The sequence below is a fragment of the Haliaeetus albicilla genome, chromosome W, assembly GCF_947461875.1.
Source record: "Haliaeetus albicilla chromosome W, bHalAlb1.1, whole genome shotgun sequence".
Lineage (NCBI taxonomy): Eukaryota > Metazoa > Chordata > Aves > Accipitriformes > Accipitridae > Haliaeetus > Haliaeetus albicilla.
The window spans coordinates 38,060,155-38,082,140 of record NC_091515.1 but is presented as its reverse complement, the minus strand read 5'-3'; the positions used below and the strand labels follow the sequence as shown (position 1 = coordinate 38,082,140).

At 46.4% G+C, this 21,986-nt stretch overlaps 1 protein-coding gene across 1 annotated transcript in view; it reads left to right on the top strand.

Moving 5' to 3' along the window:
- Positions 1 to 21,837: 21,837 nt before the first annotated feature.
- The window catches only part of LOC138683469 (creatine kinase S-type, mitochondrial), a 55,044-nt gene continuing 54,895 nt past the window's right edge, over positions 21,838 to 21,986 (top strand). The window contains exon 1 of the mRNA XM_069775276.1: positions 21,838 to 21,921. The gene's annotated coding sequence lies outside the window, so the exon portion shown is untranslated. The remainder of the gene's footprint in view (positions 21,922 to 21,986) is intronic.

The following is a 21,986-nucleotide window of genomic DNA, read 5'->3' as shown; positions in this document are numbered from 1 at the left end:
TTGAAACTGTGTTAAGCTTCAAGATCAAAGGACAAGGGCAAGAATAAAGACTTCAAGGACAGCCAGCAAGAACTTCAAATGGGTCGGTGGTCGCAAAAGCAGCCCTTTGACTCAAATGGCTCCTTCATTGCGCATGATCGGATGTAGGCAGTACTAAGATAATCAGTTGCAATCATTTTTATGCATATGTATACTCATCTGATGAATATGCAATTAGTTATTCTATATAACCTGTTTGTGCTAAAGCTGTGGTATGCACGCTAGGTGGAACTATCCCCCCGTGCATCCAGCACTGCAATAAAGAATGCCTGTTTTCTAAAACTCCAAAACAAGTCTTAGAGAGTTTCTTCGACTGGCTTTTCGGTATCACAGGGATGGGCCAGGTAACAGTTTTGGTGTCGTCCTGCAGGACCCCCCAACACACCTTGAATGTCAGTGCTAAAGGCAGCCACGGCAGCAGCACTCAGCAGTGAAAGGGGTCAGTGCAGGGGAAGGGGCTGAGATAACGTTCAGACCCCCCCACCAGAGAGCCAAGAATGCCAGGCTCACTCACCAAAACAGCAAGAATTTTGCTTTAAAAATTTCAGTTCATACTGAATACGAGCTAAACTAACTACTCAACCAGCACTGACTGAGATTAGGTTTTTAAGGATGAAGAAGGTGTGGATGCTCAAACTCCTGTGATGTGCCCAGGGATTTCTCCCTAGGAGATATTCCTGAGAAGATAGTAAAGAGGAGATAGGGAAAATCTCCTATTGCTTGAAAAATACCTCCTCTCCCACTCAGGTTTCAAGCTGTACTTCACTTGATCACTTCACAGTAATTGTTGTTTCTCAGAGTCAGCATACCAATCTCCACTGGTTTGCTAACATCTAAGGTTGCAGGTTATGTTGCTTAGGGAATTATTATGGAACCGATTTTGTGTATATCCACTGCATTCCACCCTGGAGGTTTACATTCCCTTAAGGGGGGGGGGGGGCACATATCAATAAGTCACCTCCAGCAATCATTCCACAGTGTGATACTGCATTTTACCATCTTTGAGAACTTGCACCCCATGTAGTCAAAATGCAACATAAGAATATTTTGCAGTCATCTTGGAATGATTAACACTCCTACTGCATAAAAAGACCATAGTGGAGATCCATGTGGAAGTGTCCTGGTTTCAGCTGGGATAGAGTTAACTGTCTTCCTAGTAGCTGGTACAGTGCTATGTTTTGAGTTCAGTATGTGAAGAATGTTGATAACACTGATGTTTTCAGTTGTTGCTAAGTAATGTTTAGTCTAAAGTCAAGGATTTTTCAGCTTCTCATGGGCAGCCAGCAAGAAGGCTGGAGGGGCACAAGAAGTTGGGAAGGGACACAGCCAGGGCACCTGACCCAAACTGGCCAACGGGGTATTCTATACCATGTGACGTCACATCTAGTATATAAACTGGGGGGAGTGGGCCTGGGGGCGGAATCGCCACTCGGGGACTAACTGGGTGTCGGTCGGCGGGTGGTGAGCAATTGCATTGTGCATCACTATTATATTCTAATCCATTTATTATTATTATTGTCATATTATTATTGTTATTATTATCATTATCAGTCTCTTCTGTTCTATTAAACTGTTCATATCTCAACGCACAAGTTTTACTTTTTTTTTTTCTGGTTGTCTCCCCCATCCCACTGGATGGGTGTGGTGATTGTCCAGTTCATAGTTCACAAAGGAGTTTCACCATGTCTAGTGCACACAGGCGACTCATGGGGGGGGTTACAAAAGCGACCCAGCCTTGCATTGCCCTGTCTCTCTGCAGAGACTACTCACAAGGAGCTGTGTAGACAGCTTAGCCCTGGGTTGTCTGATAAACCCTAAACTAAACAGGGCGGTGGCTGCACCATTCAAAGAACCAAAACCTGAACTGAGCCTTGAAATCCCTTAACAAATAGCATGCCCTGAGTCTCAATCCAACCACTATTCAGTTGCCTGAGGAAGCAAGGTAAAAAAACCAAAACCTGGAGGGTTTCAGCTTCAGTTTCAAATGACAACCTTGTGTATTCAAACAATCACAGACCATCGAAAGAAAGATAAGGGGAAACTCCACTCAGATATACATAATCCATTTAGGCATATATCATAATCCGCTCAGGCATAGTCATACACACTGTTCCGCAAGTCAGGGGATAAAAACCCTAAGATTCAGGTTGGAAATGGGGGAGTCACTTCTCCAACTATACAGTTGGCTTGTGAAGGAGACCCTTCCCCCCATTTGATGGGGACACCAGTCGAGGTAGCTTCCCTGGGATTGAGAGCCCTTACCTGGAGGGGTAAGTGAATATTGTTTATGCTTTAGGTTTGTAAACGCCTGTATGCTTGTGGTTGTCTGTGAATCACTTGTGGTTGTAATAGTGTACTACTCTTGCTTTTAAAATTGCAATAGTGCATTGCTCCATTGTATCTGTAGAACCTGCAATAGTGGTGTGTTAAGTCTGTAAGTGAAGTTCAAATAAATCATTTGCTTGAACCTTGCAGTTAAGTCTTTTTCCACCACATTAATTTGGCATAGTCATCAGGATACGATGGAAGAACTATTGCAGAAACATGGTTGTAAACCTTCTCCTGAAGACAAGGAGAAGGCGAAGAAGTTGTGGAGAGGTAAAGAGAAAGCGGTGGCATGAGTACACCAGTGTAGGAAAGAACAAAAGAAAAATGGGAAAGGTAAAGTTATCCTGTGCACTCTTTTTGGAGCATGTCTAACTTGTGTACAGGAGGAGGCATTGAAATCTGAGATGGCAAAGATAATGGGTGCATTAGAAACTGAAGTTGAAGTGACCAAAACTGCTTTAGAGGCAGAACAGAAGATGAGTGCAGCCTTGAGTTTTCATAATGGACAATTGGAGGTTGAAAAGATGCTTTTGAAAGATTAATTAAATTCTGAAAGGGAGAAGAACAGAAGATTACTAGAAAAATTAAAATTGTTGTTATCAAGTACTCCAACTCCCTCTCCCGACCAAGTCAGGAATCTAGTTATGTTTGCTGATCCTGACACTTGGGACGGGGATATCTGGGGCGACCCAGATAATGAATCCGATGGGGCAAGTAATATTGGAATTCTACCCCTCATTAAAACAGAGGTACAGTCGAGGGCCAGGAATGATCGAAATTTAACTACGACCCGAACCACCCCATGGTCAGGACCTGAGCTCGCACAAATGCAAGAGAAATTTTCACGCAAGCTGGGTGAAAGTGAAACTGAATATTTATGGCATGTGTTATTGAATGGAGGGGATCGAGTCTTGCTGAGCGAGGAGGAAGCTAGGGGATATTGGGGTCCTGGTGTGTTCCTTGATCAGGGTCCCATGGGGAACCAACCCTTGATGCTCAGAGTTGCCTATTGGGCAGGGGGACTAGATTCTAGAGAGCGAGGTGAACCTCTGACTATTAAAACAGCTGGATTATCTAGGCTGGCTGAATCAGTGCAAAAGGCTGCCTGTATACAAGCTATGTACGAGTGTGGGGAGCAGGGTATTCCCCTTGCTGCTCTAGTTGATCTGGTCTGCCTTAAACCATTAATTAGAGGTCTCCCTGACATCTTGAAAATTTATGTGCAAAACCTAAAAGAAAAAATCATACCGGCAATTGATCATAATACTCGCAACCCCAACCAGCAACAACAGCCTGTTTTAACATGGGGGGAAGGTACTGACTGGATCTTCCCTACTCCTTATTACCCTCAGGCAAATGGAATAGTGGAACTAATTAATGGATTCGCAAGGGTCCATGCATGAAATTGGGACTTGAGATTTTCTGAGGCAGTATATACTGTTAATAACAGATGGGGTGAAAACGGAAACACAAAAGTTAAGGCGTTCTGTCCTACTGGAGATTTAATGTCCAAGGAACCACATGAAATTGGCAAATTCCCCACACAATTGCATTCTGGCCAACCTGTAACAGTCAAGTTACCTCAAATTGGAGTTGTACCCCTAATACTGACCAACCCAAGGGGGCTGTATGCATGGGAAGGAAAAGATAGCTCCAATCGCATACATTGGATAAGTAGCAGGTGGATTATACCAGATTCCTAACCAATTTATCGTCGAGCGTGTATATGTTCAAGCAGCTCTCTTCTCTTTAAATTATAGGACTGTTCCAGTAGAAGAAGGATAAGGGACAACTGGGAAGACACAGGGTGGAGACCTCACAGACATCGATCCGAACTGATGTGAACTGTACCTTAGACAAATTGACAAGCTACACAGACCTGGAGCATGGATCAGGAGTTTTATCTTTTGATTTTTGTATGTTTGTTTTGGTAGGAATAATTGTTTGTTATTCTAAGTTTTAATAGTGCTATACTATGGCTGTAATTGTAAGGTTTTTTGTAATAATTGTTGTTAGTCCTATAATAACCATAGGCATATGTAGACAATCTAGGATATGGAATAGACAGCCTCAGGCTTTTGAGCAACACATCGATGGTTCCCCAATTGTGAATCATACCGAACAAGACAATGTGATTGATAAGATGGTACAAGGTTTTGCTCGCATGCTTAACTTTTCTCATGTGACTACCTGTTTGCCTTTACCACATACCCCCACTCAGGGGATCTCCATAACAGCTCTCCCCATGGATATAGGTAAGAATTTAGATTGGCTCTGGAATCAAAGTAAGTCTATCGTTTGGGGTGAATTTGAATGGAAGTGGCCATTTAACAATATGTTAAAACGAACTTCCGTTTGGAGCCTAAATTGTTCCTATGCCCCACTTTGTCAGGACAATAAGACTTTAGGATGTAGGGGCAAACAGCCCCAATCCTCCCAACGGCCATGTTCCAAACACCCTTGGGCAGATACATGGTATGGGGATGAGCTGTATTGGGGAAAACGCTTGGTCCTGAGGTATGTGGAACCAGTAAACACCCAGTGGTGCTTTGAGTTTCCTTCAACACCTGGTAATTCATGTATGTGGTTCAATGTAATGGAAGGACCACCTGCTAATTGTTTATGGTCTCAAGCCCATGAGGAGAGAAAAGATGACAGGAAGGAGTGCTATCCCTGGTGGTCTCAACAAAGGTTCTCAACACAACCCAATGTGAAAAAACCACCCTTGTGGAATTGTACAAATATTATAAATTGTACCACTGGTGGGGATCTAGAAAATAGTTGGTTGTGGTTAAGTCCTTCATTACGACATTTAATCAGTGCTGCCTGCTTGTGTCAAAATTACACCAGGCCATATCCCCCAGCAATGGGATGTAATACTAGCATAAGCTATAAAGACTTAAAATATTCTGAGAAATCCTCCTGTCGCATCCCTCGAACCATGGGTAATTGTGACGACTCACCTATATATGCTCCACGTCAGTTAACTTGGATATGCTCAGATGGGACTATTACAGATATGTTAAGACCTATACATCCTGGTCTGCAGTGTACTTTGGGAGTACCATCATTATGTCCTTCTTAGTACTCTGAGAAATTTACCTCTCAAGGACTGTGGCATCCCTGTACCAAACGAAGTACAGACAATACCAATTGGACTGTATCCCAGAAATTAGTGGTATGGGCCGAAGGATTCTTTGGGCTAGGAATAGGTCACCTTAAAACTAGAATTGTGCTGTCCAATTTAACTGCACAAGTGGAAGCTTTGGCAGACCTCACTAAAGATAATTTTGAATTGCTCAATACACAAGTACAAACTGCCTTGAAAGTTGCACTTCAAAATCGACTTGCACTGGATATGATATTACTCAAAGAACAAGGGGTGTGTGGATACTTGAAAGCAAACCATGAACAAGAAGAATGCTGTGTCACAATTCTTAATGTGTCACTACCTCTTCGGGAAAACCTCCAGAAGATGAAGAAGATAGTTGAAGTTACTCATGAGCTGCAGGACCAAATGAAGGACACCTGGTTGGGAAATATTTTTGGTAGGATAGGATGGGTATTTTCTGGATGGATTATTAACTTTTTACAAACAAAGATTGTTATTATCATTTCTATTATTGTAGTATGCATTGCCGTTAGTTGTGGAAAAAGAATGATTGTAAAAATCTCTCTCTCAGGTAAGGGTTCACCCAGAAACTGAGGAATACATACCTCTACTAAAGCACACAGATGAAACTTATACCAATATATCAGTTAATGATGACATACATGTGGTTGAATTGTGAGTCAGGTCACAGGGTGGATTGTATGGATTGTCCGGCTCATAGTTCACAAACGAGTTTCACCATGTCTAGTGCACACAGGTGACTCATGGGGGGGGGGGGTTACAAAAGCAACCCAGCCTTGCATTGCCTTGATGCCCTGTCTCTCTGCAGACACAACTCACTGGGAGCTGTGTAGACAGCTTAGCCCAGGGTTGTTGTCATGGTTTAACCCCAGCCAGCAACTAAGCACCATGCAGCCACTCATTCACTTCCCCCCACCCAGTGGGATGGGGGAGACAACCAGAAAAAAAAAAAAAAGTAAAACTCGCGGGGGTTGAGATAAGAACAGTTTAATAGAACAGAAAAGAAGAAACTAATAATGATAATAATACCAGCTACTAGGAAGACAATTAACTCTATCCCAGCTGAAACCAGGACACTTCCACATGGATCTCCACTATGGTCTTTTTATGCAGTAGGAGTGTTAATCATTCTCACTGGCTGGGCATGAGAAGATGAAAAATCCTTGACTTTAGACTAAACATTACTTAGCAACAACTGAAAACATCAATGTGTTATCAACATTCTTCTCATACCAAACTCAAAACATAGCACTGTACCAGCTACTAGGAAGACAGTTAACTCTATCCCAGCTGAAACCAGGACAGTATCCACCCCTTATTCTATACCACTGATGTCATGCTCAGTTCTCATACCTTCAGTTACATCCCGGTCAATCATCAACACCTTTTCTGTCCTTTTGAGATATATATATATATATGTATACACACACAGAGATATCATTCCTTTAGTTTATGGGTCATGTTCATAAAAAGTTTGTTGAGTTCAATTGGTTCCCGACTCTGGGCTCCATCTGTCATACCAGTCTTTCTGGGCAGGAGGGATGGTGTAAAGTCCTCTCAGTCGGTAGAGCAGGATCAGGCTTCAGTGCGGTATGGCGAGTGGGTGACATTGGACGCAGGAGGAGGAGGGGAGGCACCGTTGGATGGTTGCATGCTGGAGTCAGTTCTGGTTCCATCACTACTGCGCCTTGCTCAGTTTTATCACAGTTCATTCTTGCTTGATCTAAGTGATTCTTACTGTAGTACTATGGATATAGCATATAACAATTATAGTAATGATAACATACAGTAGCAGGGTTATATAGCAACTAATATAAAGTTTAATTCTGGCTATTCTCACCTAAAATCAAATCCCCTTGAGGCACACATCGGACTTCTCCATCTTTTCACATCACCCACCAAGTGCACCCAGGCCCTTGAGCAAAAGCAATCCCATGAATGGGTTTGCCTTTGCCTAAGGCAGGAGTAACCGAGACTGTTTTCCCTAACATATTTTTCATGTGCACTACAGGGACTTTATCCCCTTCTACAGTAAAGTAACAGTTCTGACTGGGCAGGGCCACCCCCATTGGCAGATCCTCTGGTGTTGACTAACCAGGTGGCTTTTGCTAAATGTGTATCCCAGTGTTTGAAGGTCTGTCGTGGTTTCAGCCCAGCCGGTAACAAAGGACCATGCAGCCGCTCGCTCACTCCTCCCGTCCCCCTCCGGTGGGATAGGGAGGAGATGGAGGAGAGAAAAGGGGAAAAAAAAAACCCAGAACCTCAAGGGTTGAGATAAGGGCAGTTTACTGGGACAACACACAAAAAAAGAAGTTACAAGAACAACAACACTACTAATGAAAGGATATACAAGAAGAGTGATGCACAGTGCAACTGCTCACCACCCGGAAGCCGATGCTCCGCCACTTCCCCCACCGAAATTCGAGAGAACTCCCCCAGCCTGCTCCCCATTTATATACTGAGCATGATGTCACATGGTATGGAATAGTTCCTTGGCTAGTTCAGGTCAGCTGCCCCGGCTATGCCCCCCACCTGCCAGGTTCCTGTAAAAATTAACTCTATCCCAGCTGAACCCAGGACATTATCCACCCCTTATTCTATACCATCTACATCATGCCCAGATCTTACATTTTCCAATCAACCACTACCACTTTCCTTGTCTTATATATATAAGTATATGTATATGGACACGCACACACACACACACAAATAGTGTTCCCTTAGTCAATGGGCTATCCCTCTAATGTGTCCACCAATTTTATTTAGTCCATGACTTTGGGGCTCCATCTGTTGTAACAGTTCTTCAGGATAAGAGAGATGGTGTGAGATGTTGGGTTGTTGTATGCTGCCTCTGGAACTTGTGGCTGGTACATTTGGTGCAACCCACGCCCTTGGTCTGCAGGTCGAAGATGTTGATCTTGAGGAAATTGCTGGGCGCCAGTTCAAGTTCTATCGCTGTTGTACTTGGCTTAGTTTCAAAGTCCATCCTGCAGTCATTTGGGTAATTCTTACAGTAATGCCCTTGATATGGCATATAGACACTATAGATACAATGACATACATTGGCAGGTTATTTAGCAGTTAAATATCATACAGCCCAATTCACTGGCTATTCTCTCCCAAAATCAAATCTCCCTGAGGTAAACATCGAACTTCCCCATCCTTCTGCATCACCCACCAGGTGTACCCAGGTCCCTGAGCAAAAACAACTCCTTGAATGGGTTTGCCTCTGTTTGAGGGAGGACTAACCCAGACTGTCTTACCTAACATACTCCTCATGCGCACTACAGGGACTTTATCCCCTTCTACAGTATGTGGAAGTCTTGGTTGGGCGGGGCCAGCCCGATTGGCGGATCCTCTAGTATTAACTAACCAGGTGGCTTTTGTTAAATGTGTATCCCAATGTTTGAAAGTTTCACCCCCCATTGCTCTCAGTGTAGTTTTCAGCAGTCCATTGTATCGTTCGATTTTTCCAGAGGCTGGTGCGTGATAAGGGATGTGATATACCCACTCAATGCCGTGTTCTTTGGCCCAGGTGTCTATGAGGTTGTTTTGGAAGTGAGTCCCGTTGTCCGACTCGATTCTTTCTGGGGTGCCGTGTCGCCATAAAACTTTCTCTTCAAGGCCCAGGATAGTGTTCTGGGCAGTGGCATGGGACACAGGATATGTTTCCAGCCATCCAGTGGTTGCTTCCACCATTGTAAGCACATGGCACTTGCCTTGGCGTGTTCGTGGGAGTGTGATATAGTCAATCTGCCAGGCCTCCCCATATTTATATTTCAGCCATCGCCCTCCATACCACAGGGGTTTTAGCCGCTTGGCTTGATTAATTGCAGCACATGTTTCACATTCATGGATAACTTGTGCGATAGTGTCCATGGTCAGGTCCACCCCTCGATCACGAGCCCATCTATATGTTGCATCTCTCCCCTGATGGCCTGAGGTATCGTGGGCCCACCGAGCCATAAATAGCTCACCCTTATGTTGCCAGTCCAGGTCCACCTGAGACACTTCACTCATGGCAGCCTGATCTGCCTGCTGGTTGTTTTGATGTTCTTCAGTGGCCCGACTCTTGGGTACATGAGCATCTACATGACGTACTTTTACCACTAGCTTCTCTATCCGAACAGCAATATCTTGCCACAGTGCGGCAGCCCAGATGGGTTTACCTCTGCGCTGCCAGTTGCTCTGCTTCCATTGCTGTAGCCACCCCCACAGGGCATTTGCCACCATCCATGAGTCAGTATAGAGATAGAGCACTGGCCACTTCTCTCTTTCAGCAATGTCTAACACTAGCTGGATGGCTTTCACCTCTGCAAACTGACTCGATTCACCTTCTCCTTCAGCAGTCTCTGTGACTTGTCATGTAGGACTCCATACAGCAGCTTTCCACCTCCGATGCTTTCCCACAATGCGACAGGACCCATCAGTGAACAGGGCATATTGCCTCTCATTTTCTGGCAGTTTATTATACAGCAGGACCTCTTCAGCCTGTGTCACCTCCTCCTCTGGCGACATTCCAAAATCTTTGCCTTCTGGCCAGTCCGTGATCACTTCTAAAATTCCTGGGCAACTGGGGTTTCCTATGCGAGCCCGTTGTGTGAGCCATGCAATCCACTTACTCCACGTGGCATCAGTCGCGTGATGTGTAGAGGAGACTTTCCCTTTGAACATCCAGCCCAGCACTGGCAGTCGGGGTGCTAAGAGGAGCTGTGTTTCAGTACCAACCACTTCTGAGGCAGCTCGAACTCCTTCATATGCTGCCAATATCTCTTTTTCAGTTGGAGTATAGCGAGCCTCAGATCCTCTGTATCCCCGACTCCAAAACCCCAGGGGTCGGCCTCGGGTCTCCCCAGGTGCTTTCTGCCAAAGGCTCCAGGTAGGGCCATTCTCCCCAGCTGCAGTATAGAGCACATTTTTAACATCTTGTCCTGCCCGGACTGGCCCAAGAGCTACTGCATGAACAATCTCCCGCTTAATTTGTTCAAAGGCTTGTTGTTGCTCAGGGCCCCATTTAAAATCGTTCTTCTTCTGGGTAACTTGGTAGAGAGGACTTACAGTCAGACTGTAAATTGGAATATGCATTCTCCAAAAGCCCACAACACCTAAGAAAGCCTGTGTTTCCTTTTTATTAGTTGGTGGAGTCATAGCTGCTATTTTGTTAATCACATCCATAGGGATCTGATGACGCCCGTCTTGCCATTTTACTCCTAAGAACTGGATCTCCTGTGCAGGTCCCTTGACCTTACTTTCTTTTATGGCAAAACCAGCCTTCAAAAGGATTTGGATTATTTTCTTCCCTTTCTCAAAAACTTCTTCTGCCGTGCTGCCCCATACGATGATGTCATCAATATATTGCAGGTGCTCTGGAGCTTCACCTTTTTCCAGTGCAGCCTGGATCAGTCCATGGCAAATGGTGAGGCTGTGTTTCCACCCCTGGGGCAGTTGATTCCAGGTGTACTGGACGCCCCTCCAAGTGAAAGCAAACTGTGGCCTGCACTCCGCTGCCAAAGGAATGGAGAAAAATGCATTAGCAATGTCAATTGTGGCATACCACTTAGCTGCCTTTGATTCCAGTTCATATTGAAGCTCTAACATATCTGGCACAGCAGCGCTCAGCGGTGGAGTGACTTCATTCAGCCCACGACAATCTACTATTAGTATCCATTCCCCATTAGACTTTCGCACTGGCCATATGGGACTATTAAAGGGTGAGTGAGTTTTGCTGATCACTCCTTGGCTCTCCAGTTGGCAAATCAACTTTTGGATGGGAATCAGAGAGTCTCGGTTGGTGCGATATTGCCGCCGGTGCACCGTCGTGGTAGCAATTGGCACCTGTTGTTCTTCAACCTTCAGCAACCCCACAACCGAAGGGTCTTGAGAGAGACCAGGCAGGGTAGACAGCTGTTCAATCTCCTCTGTCTCCAATGCAGCTATACCAAAGGCCCAACTGTACCCCTTTGGGTCCTTGAAATACCCCCTTCTGAGATAATCTATACCAAGGATGCACGGGGCCTCTGGGCCAGTTGCAATGGGGTATTTATGCCACTCATTCCCGGTTAGACTCATTTCAGCTTCCAATACGGTTAGCTCTTGGGATCCCCCTGTCACACCAGAGATACAGATGGGTTCTGCCCCTTTATAACTTCATCAAGTGTGTCGGTTGTCCCTGTCCTCCACCTGGCTGGAGGCAGGCCCCCTCTAATTCTGGTCAGAGTGTCCATTACCCTCTTCTTGTAAAATTGGCTCAGAAGTCCCTTCAAGAGGATCAGAAATAAGATCAGCCCTTCTACTCTGTTTGGAAACTGGAGCGGCATTTTTCCTGGTAGAATCCCCTTTTGTGGTGGTTTTTTATCTCAACTCACGTACCCTTGCTCAATAGCACTCAAGTCGAGGCCGCACCAACACTAAATACAGAGAGATAATCACCTCTTTTGACAGGCTGGTTATACTGTGTTTAATGCACCCCAGGATGTGGGTTTTCCCTCTTGGCTGCCAGGGAACACTGCTGACTCATATTGAGCCTGCTGTCAACCAGCACCCCCAGATCCCTTTCCCCAGGGCTGCTCTCCAGCCACTCCTCACCCAATTTATACTTGTGTCCAGCATTACTCCATCCCAGGTGCAGAATCCAGCCTTTGTTCTTGTTAAATTTCATACCATTAATCATTGCCCAATGCTCCAGTCTATCCAGATCCTTCTGCAAGGCCTCTCATCCCTCAAGAGAGTCAACAGCACCTCCCCGTTTGGTATGATCAGCAAACTTGCTAATGGTGCATTCAATTCCTGCATCCAGACCATTGATAAATATATTGAACAGAACTGGCCCTAGAATTGAACCCTGAGGAACACTGTGGGTGACTGGTCGCCAGCCAGATGTAGCCCCCTTCACTACAACCGTTTGAGCCCTGCCATTCAGCCAGTTCTTCACCCAGCGCACCATGTACCTGCTCATTCCACAGTTGGACAACTTGTCCAGAAGGATGCTGTGAGGCACAGTATCAAAAGCCTTACTAAAATCAAGAAAGACTACATCCACAGCCTTCCCTTCATCCACTAGGTGGGTGACCTCATCATAGAAGGATATTAAATTAGTTAAACGGGACTTTCCCTTTGTGAACCCATGTTGACTGTGCCTGAGGATTGCATTGTCCTTTAAATGCCTTTCAATAGCACCCAATATGATCTTCATATTTTTTCCAGGGATGGAGGTTAGACTAAGGGGTCTGTAGTTCCCTGGGCCTTCCCTCATGCCCTTCTTGGAAATTGGAATAATGTTGGCTAGCTCCCAGTCAGCAGGGAACTCCCCAGACTCCCATGACCTTTGGTGGATGATTGAGAGGGGTCCTGCCATAACATCTGCTAGATCCTTCAGTACTCTGGGATGAATCCCATCTGGCCCCATGGTCTTATGAACATTCAGCTGATACAGCTGGTCCCTTACAGTTTCAGTGTCCACATATGGAAAAATCACTGCTCCCACCGTCGTCCTCTTACTCAGGGTACCGGACAGCTCATGCTCTATCAGTATTATTAAAGACTGAAGCAAAAAAACCATTGAATGCCTCCACTTTTTCTTCATGCCTATTAGTTAGGTGACCATCTTCAACAAGTATGGCTCCATTGTTTTCCATAGACCTCCTCTTGCTATTAACACACTTAAAAAAGCCTTTCTTGTTGTTTGAAACAACACAGGCCAGTTTCAACTATAATTGAATATTATAGTCATAGAATCATAGAATCATTTAGGTTGGAAAGGACCCTTAAGATCATTGAGTTCAACGTTAAACCTAACACTGCCAATTCCACTACTAAACCATGTCCCTAAGCGCCACATCTACACGGTCTTTTAAATACCTCCAGGGATGGTGACTCCACCACTGCCCTGGGCAGCCTGTTCCAATGCCTGACAACCCTTTTCGGTGAAGACGTTTTTCCTAACATCCAATCTAAACCTCCCCTGGCGCAACTTGAGTCCGTTTCCTGTTGTCCTATCGCTTGTTACTTGGGAGAAGAGACCGACACCCACCTCGCTATAACCTCCTTTCAGGTAGTTGTAGAGAGCGATAAGGTCTCCCCCTCAGCCTCCTTTTCTCCAGACTAAACAACCCCAGTTCCCTCTGCCGCTTCTCATAAGACTTGTTCGCTAAACTGTTCACCAGCTTTGTTGCTCTTCTCTGGACACGGTCCAGCACCTCAATGTGTTTCTTGTAGTGAAGGCACCAACACCGAATACAGTATTCGAGGGGCGGCCTCACCAGTGCCAAGTACAGGGGGACAATCACTTCCCTAGGCCTGCTGGCCCCACTATTTCTGATACAAGCCAGGATGCTATTGGCCTTCTTGGCCACCTGGGCACACTGCTGGCTCATATTCAGGGGGCTGTGGACCAAAACCCCCACGTCCTTTTCCGCCAGGCAGCTTTCCAGCCACTCTTCCCCAAGCCTGTAGCACTGCATGGGATTGTTGTGACCCAAGTACAGGACCTGGCACTTAGCCTTTTTGAATCTCGTACAGTTGGCCTCGGCCCATCGATTCAGCCTGTCCAGGTCCCTCTGTAGAGCCTTCCTACCCTCAAGCAGCTCAACATTCTCACCCAACTTGGTGTCATCTGGAAACTTACTGAGGGTGCACTCGATCCCCTCATCCAGATCTTTGATAAAGACATTAAAGAGAACTGGCCCCAATACTGAGCCCTGGGGAACACAACTTGTGACTGGCCATTAACTGGATTTAACTCCATTCACCACAACTCTTTGGGCTTGGCCATCCAGCCAGTTTTTTACCCAGTGAAGAATACACCAGTCCAAGCCACGGGCAGCCAGCTTCTCCAGGAGAATGCTGTCGGAAACGGTGTCAAAGGCTTTACTAAAGTCCAGGTAAACAACATCCACAGCCTTTCCCTCATCTGCTAAGTGGGTCACCTTGTCATAGAAGCAGATCACGTTAGTCAAGTAGGACCTGGCTTTCATAAACCCATGCTGACTGGGCCTGATCATCATCATCTGTTTGTCCTCTATGTGCTATGTGATGGCGCCCAAGATGAGCTGCTCCATAACCTTCCCTGGCACTGAGGTCAGGCTGACAGGCCTGTAGTTCCCCGGATCCTCCTTGCGGCCCTTCTTGTAAATGGGCATCACATTGGCAAGCCTCCAGTCAACTGGGACCTCCCCTGGTTAGCCAGGTGTATTGGTTTTATGTGGCAAGGTTTTGGTAGCGGGGAGGGGTTACAGGGGTGGCTCCTGTAAGAAGCTGCTGGAAGCTTCCCCTGTGTTCGAGAGAGAGCGAGCCCATACCAGCCGGCTCTAAGACGGACCCGCCGCCGGCCAAGGCCGAGCCAATCAGTGATAGTGGAAACGCCTCTGTGATAACATTTTTAAGAAGGAAAAAAAGTTGGGACGGGGAGAAAACAGCCACCGGAGAGAGGAGTGAGAATATGTAAGAGAAACAAGCCTGCGGACACCAAGGTCAGTGTAGAAGGAGGGGGAGGAGATGCTCCAGGCGCCGGAGCGAAGATTCCCCTGCAGCCTGTGGTGAAGACCCTGGTGAGGCAGGCTGTCCCCCTGCAGTCCAGGGAGGTCCACGGTGGGGCAGATATCCACCTGCAGCCCGTGGAGGACCCCACGCCGGAGCAGGTGGGTTCCTGAAGGAGGCTGTGACCCCGTGGGAACCCTGCGCTGGAGCAGGTTCCTGGCAGGACCTGCGGATCTGTGGAGAGAGGAGCCCACGGAGCAGGGTTTCTGGCAGGACTTGTGACCCCGTGGGGGACCCACGCTGGAGCAGTGTGCTCCTGAAGGACTGCACACCGTGGAAAGGACCCATGCTGGAGCAGTTTGTGAAGAACTGCAGCCCGTGGGAATGGCCCACGTTGGAGAAAGTTCGTGGAGGACTGTCTCCCGTGGGTGGGACCCCACGCTGGAGCAGGGGAAGAGTGTGATGAGCCCTCGCCCTGAGGAGGTGAAGCGGCAGAAAATAACATGTGATGACCGTAAACCCCATCCCTGTCCCCCTTGTGCCGCTGGGGGGGCTTGGTGGAGAAATCCGGGAGTGAAGTTGTGCCCAGGAAGAAGGGAGGGGTGGAGGGAAGGTGTTCTGAGATTTCGTTTTATTTCTCATTTACCTTACTCTGGCTGATTTGTAATAAAAAGTGAGCTAATTTTCCCTAAGCTGAGTCTGTTTTGCCCGTGATGGTAATTAGTGAATGATCTCTCCTGTCCTTATCTCGACCTGCAAGTTTTTTGTTATATTTTTTCTCTCCCCTGTCCAGCTGAGGATGGGGGAGTGATAGAACGGCTTTGGTGGGCACCTGGCGTCCAGCCAGGGTCAACCCATCACACCAGGACTGCTGATAAATGATTAAAAGCAGCTTGGTGAGCACTTCCGCCAGCTGCCTCAGTACCCTTGGGTTGATTCCATCCACCCCCATAGACTTGTGAGTGTCTAAGTGGTGTAGCAGGTCGCTAACCATTTCCCCTTGAATTATAGGGGCTTCATTCTGCTCCCTGTCCCTGTCTTGCAGCTCAGGGGGCTGGGTACCCCGAGAACAATTGGTCTTACTATTAAAGACTGAGGCAAAGAAGGCATTAAGTACCTCAGCCTTTTCTTCAGCCTTTGTCACTATGTTTCCCCCCGCATCCAATAAAGGATGGAGCCCTGCTTCTGTTGCTAATGTAGTTATAGAAACATTTTTTATTGTCTTTTACCTCAGTAGCGAGATTAAGTTCTAGTTGGGCTTTGGCCCTTCTAATTTTCTCCCTGCATAAACTCACAACATCCTTGTAGTCCTCCTGAGTTGCCTGCTCCTTCTTCCAAAGGTCATAAATTCTCTTTTTTTTCCTGAGTTCCAACCAAAGCTCTCCATTCAGCCAGGTCAGTCGTCTTCTTCCCTGCCGGCTCGTCTTTCATCACATGGGGATGGCCTGCTCCTGCACCTTTAAGATTTCCTTCTTGAAGAATGTCCAGCCTTCCTGGACTCCTTTGCCAAAGTCTGCCCTCTGGAACTCCAAGGTAGCAGTTCTGCTAACCCCCCTCCTTACTTCTCTGAGAATTGAAAACTCTATCATTCATCGAGCTTTGGCCTTTCGTGTCTTCTCCTTGCATATATGTACCACAGCTCTGTAGTCTTCCTGCGAAGCCTGACCTCGCTTCCAGAGATCATACAATTTCTTTTTCCCCTTGAGCTCCATGAGTAGCTTCCTGTTCAGCCGAGCTGGTCTTCTGCCCTGCTTGCTTAACTTTTGACACAATGGGATTGCCTGCTCCTGTGCTTCTAAAAGGTGGTTCTTAAAGACTGACCAGCACTCGTGGACTCCTAGGCCCTCTAAAAGCAGATTCCCAGGGTACTCTGCTAAGTAGCTCCCTGAGTAGCTTAAAGTTTGCTCTCCTGAAGTCCAGGGTAGCAACTCTGCTGTCCTGTTTTCTCATTACACTGAAAATTTTGAACTCAACCATTTCATGATCACTGTGGCCAAGACAGCCACCTACCATCACATCTCCCAGGAGTCCTTCTCTATTCACAAATAGCAAGTCTAGGAGGGCATCTTTCTTAGTTGGCTCACTGAGTACTTGTAACAGGAACTTCTCTCCTACAAATCTCAAGAATTTCCAAGACCTGCTCGTCACAGCAGTATAGCATTCCCAGGTCATGTCTGGGAAGTTGAAATCTCCCATAAGGACAAGGGCTACCCATCCAGAGATTTCTCCTAATTGCCTATAGAGTAACGCATCAGTGCTTACATCCTGGCTGGGTGATCAGTAGTAGACACCCACTACAACATCTCCTTTGTTTTCCATGCCCCTAATCCTCACCCAGAGGCTCTCAACCACATCATCACTAACTGTAAGGGCTGTACAGTCAAACCTCTCCCTTACATTCAGTGCAACTCCTCCACCTCGCCTGCCCTGCCTATCCCTCCGGAACAGCCTGTAGCCCTCCATCCCAGCACTCCAATCGTGGGAATCATTCCACCAAGTCTCACTAATACCAATGACATCATAGCTCTGGGAACTGACCAACGCTTCCAGTTCATCCTGCTTGTTTCTCATCCTGCGTACGTTGGTGTACAAGCATTTCAGATACGCTCCTGAGCCCTCCATGCTCCCTGGAGCAGTGTAAATGTTCTCACTAGCATTGCCACCCTCAGGCGATGCCATGCCAACCCTTGGCTTACCTACTGCAATCCTGTTGGTATCCCCTTCCCCCATCGATTCTAATTTAAAGCGCTCTCAATCAGTCCCGCCAGCTTACGCCCAAAGACACGTTTTCCCCATCAGGACAGGTGGATCCCATCAGGCCCAAGCATATCTTGTGTCGTGAAGGCTCTTCCATGGTTTAAAAACCCAGAGTTTTGGTGGAGGCACCAGTCCTGGAGCCAGGTATTGATATCCTGGGCTCACCTGTTTCTTCTAAAGTTTCCCCCCATTACTGGGAGGATAGAGGAAAATACTACTGTCCTGGTTTCAGCTGGGATAGAGTTAATTGTCTTCCTAGTAGCTGGTATGGTGCTATGTTTTGAGTTTGGTATGAGAAGAATGTTGATAACACTGATGTTTTCAGTTGTTGCTAAGTAATGTTTAGTCTAAAGTCAAGGATTTTTCAGCTTCTCATGGGCAGCCAGCAAGAAGGCTGGAGGGGCACAAGAAGTTGGGAAGGGACACAGCCAGGGCACCTGACCCAAACTGGCCAACGGGGTATTCTATACCATGTGACGTCCCATCTAGTATATAAACTGGGGGGAGTGGGCCTGGGGGCGGAACCGCCGCTCGGGCACTAGCTGGGTGTCGGTCAGCGGGTGGTGAGCAATTGCACTGCGCATCATTTGTACATTCCAATCCTTTTATTATTGCTGTTGTCATTTTATTAGTTTTATCATTATCATTATTAGTTTCTTCTTTTCTGTTCTATTAAACCGTTCTTATCTCAACCCACGAGTTTTACTTTTTTTCCCGATTTTCTCCCCCATCCCACTGGGTGGGGGGGAGTGAGTGAGCGGCTGCGTGGTGCTTAGTTGCTGGCTGGGTTTAAACCATGACACTTGGCAATTTCCTAACCCCAATCTCAGCTTTGTGAAACTTTATAAAACACAGACATCTCTCCTCAAAAGTGTTATGACTTCCTCTGATTAATGAGAGCGCTGTGCATATCCATCATAATTAAAAGCAAAGCAGCCACCTCAGAGCAGTGCATCTGGACTACCTAGTATTTGAAGCAACCCCTCTTTACCACACCTGTGCTTTTTATCAGCCCAACACTACTTTTTTTGGTATTGATCCAAAGAAGCCATTGGAAGATCTCTTGATGTAACATGAGTATAGAAATATGATCACAACAGCAGTATAAAACAAATCTGCCCTGTGCAGGAATCAGCAATGAAAACAGAAGCCAGCTTTTCCTTTCTTACTCAGCAAAAACTACTTTATGATTGTGTCATATCTTTTGCTCTGGCTATAAGGTCCCCAGTCTGCATTAAGTGCAGAATTTTGTGTACTAACATTTCTTCTGTGCAGGCTGTCATCTCTTTGTTCATAATGCAGTCCCCACCCACACTGTTAGACTCCAGTTCAGGAACTCATGACTGAGGCTCATATTTCAGTTTAAATTTTTAATGAAAGACATCCTTTTTCATAAAGCCCCTGAACACAAAGACCTTTATCTCAAAGTTAATTGGCTGGTACCATGAACTTAAAGTGCTTTGCCAACTTAAGCAGATGTTTAAGCTATTTGCCAGATCAAAGCCTAAAAGAACAAAGATGCGCACAAAACTGATTGCAACGGACGCTGGAGCAGTGCAAGGGGCACCAACAGTGGCAGCACCAAGCAGCGGTAAGGGACACATGAGGGATACAAGTGGACAAGTAGAGGCTTGTCTGAACAGGGAACATTCCCCGAGCAACTGACTCTGGACCCACTGATTGGAAGAGACAGCAAGGGGCAGAGCCTGCAGCCAGCAGCGCAGGAGATTTAAACAGGCTAAAACAATCAGCCCAGCTGATTGCAACGGATGAACATATATATTTCCCAGCAGGCAGGTGCACAGCAGTGGGCAGCATGGTGACCACCTGGCAAAAAGCAGTGTCCTCTGCTTCTGAGCTTCTAGCACCCAGTAGAACCAATCCAGCCACCCAGACAGAGCTCCTGTCAAAGCATGCAACCACCCAGGTTTCTGGCTGTGGGATGTGTGTAGGAATATTCCTAGAGGTGGAAAGTGATAGCAAGCAAGCTTGTGGGAGGTGTGACCAGACTGATGAACTGCTCTGCTTGGTGGCCAAGCTGCAGGAGGAGGTGGGCAGACTGAAGAGCATTTGAGAGTCTGAGAGGGAGATTGACCAATGGAGCTCTACTCTGCCATCTATGATGCGTGCAAGCCAACTCAGCGTGGCCACTATGGAGGCAGGTCCAGGATCTGCTTTGTGCCAGGAGGAAGGCAATGTTACAAGGGATAAGGAGGGGCAGAAGAAGGTTACAGCATGGAGCGGTAAGAGAAACCCCCTCCTTACCCTTTAAGATACCATTACAGAATAGGTACGAGGCCCTGGGTATGGTAGATGAAGCGCGTAATGAGATAGAGGAGGAATCTGCACAAGCAGTCTTGCCAAGGTCAGAGAGACCAACCCCTCACAACAAAACCTGCATTAAGACCAGCGCCGAGAAGAAACAATGGCAAGTTATGGTCATTGGTGATTCCCTCCTGTGCAGAATGGAAGCACCCATTTGCAGACCGGACCCTCTTTTCAGGAAAGTTTGCTGCCTCCCTGGGGCCCAAACTAGGGACATCACCACAAGACTGAAGAGCTTAGTACAACCTTCAGACTACTATCCATTCCTGCTCTTTCACATGGGTACTAAGGATGTCACAACAAAAAGTTTGAGATTGATCAAGAGATTTCAGAGCCCTGGGAAGAATGCTAAAAAATTCGGGAGCACAGGTAGTTGTCGTGGTTTAACCCCCACCAGCAACTAAGCACCATGCAGCTCCTCACTCACTCCCCCCCACCCAGTGGGATGGGGAAGAAAATCGGGAAAAGAAGTAAAACCCATGGGTTGAGATAAGAACGGTTTAATAGAACAGAAAAGAAGAAACTAATAATGATAATGATAACACTAATAAAATGACAACAGCAATAATAAAAGGATTGGAATGTACAAATGATGCGCAGTGCAATTGCTCACCACCTGCCGGCTGACACCCAGCTAGTCCCTGAGTGGCGATCCCCCGCCCCCACTTCCCAGTTCCTATACTAGATGGGACGTCACATGGTATGGAATACCCCTTTGGCCACTTTGGGTCAGCTGCCCTGGCTGTGTCCTGTGCCAACTTCTTGTGCCCCTCCAGCTTTCTCGCTGGCTGGGCATGAGAAGCTGAAAAATCCTTGACTATAGTCTAAACACTACTTAGCAACAACTGAAAACATCAGTGTTATCAACATTCTTCTCATACTGAACTCAAAACATAGCACCGTACCAGCTACTAGGAAGACAATTAACTCTATCCCAGCTGAAACCAGGACACCAAGTATAATTCAAGAAATATTAAATGGACAAAGGAAAAAGGTTTTTAAAGTCTTGGATTTTTTAAAAGCTGTTCAGCATTGGCCTCTGTGTTCCTCTGTCAGCCTTGATAAATGTTCAGCTTCAGTGGGAGCAGAGTTTGGTGAACAAAATTGCGTTTTCTTTTTTGCACTTCCATCCATCATGTATTATTTCTTCTAGTACTTTACCAATATGCAGCTACAGTAATTCTAAATGGGAGGCTTCAGATATCCTTAACAGTTGTTTTCTATCAGCACATTTACATTTCATGTTTCTGGACTTCTCTGCCAGAAGTCTGTCAAAAATTAATGTAGTGAATTAAAAAGTAAGAAAAAAACATACAGGCCTACTGTGATCTCATCTCATTCTCCTGACAACTTGGGTCCAGTTTCCTGCTCTGACCAGCTTCCATTTGGGGTGAGTACACATGGGTTTCTCCTGCTCTTATGTGTATCAAAGGAGTAGTTCAGGCAGGCAAGGCAAACCAGCACAGAAGCTGCTCATGACCTTTCTCCTTTGGCTGTTACCAAATGGGCCCTTGGGGTGAAGCAGTGGAGAGGCAGCTCATTGCAGTTAAGCATCTGGCCAATCATTTGCTGATGTAAACTCTTTCCCCTTGAGAGGTGTTTGAAAGATTATGTTGCTATCACCCAACTTAAATGGCCCCCTTTTGCCACAGCCTACTTAAGTCCTCAAGGGCACCCTTGTGTGAGCAAATGTCATTGACATAACTGAGTGAAATAGGATTGGCCACTGCAGCAATTATTTTCCTTTCCCTCTCCCCTTCCCTCCTCTCATATTACCTGGAATCCTGTGAGCACACCAACTTGTTATTCCCTTTACACTCTGGGCTCACTGCAGGTAGCAGGACGTGTCTACCTTCAGCTTCAAGGTCAGTTTAACTAACTCTATTGCTTATCTTATTTGAGGTAACTCAAATGGTGGCATTTCAAATAC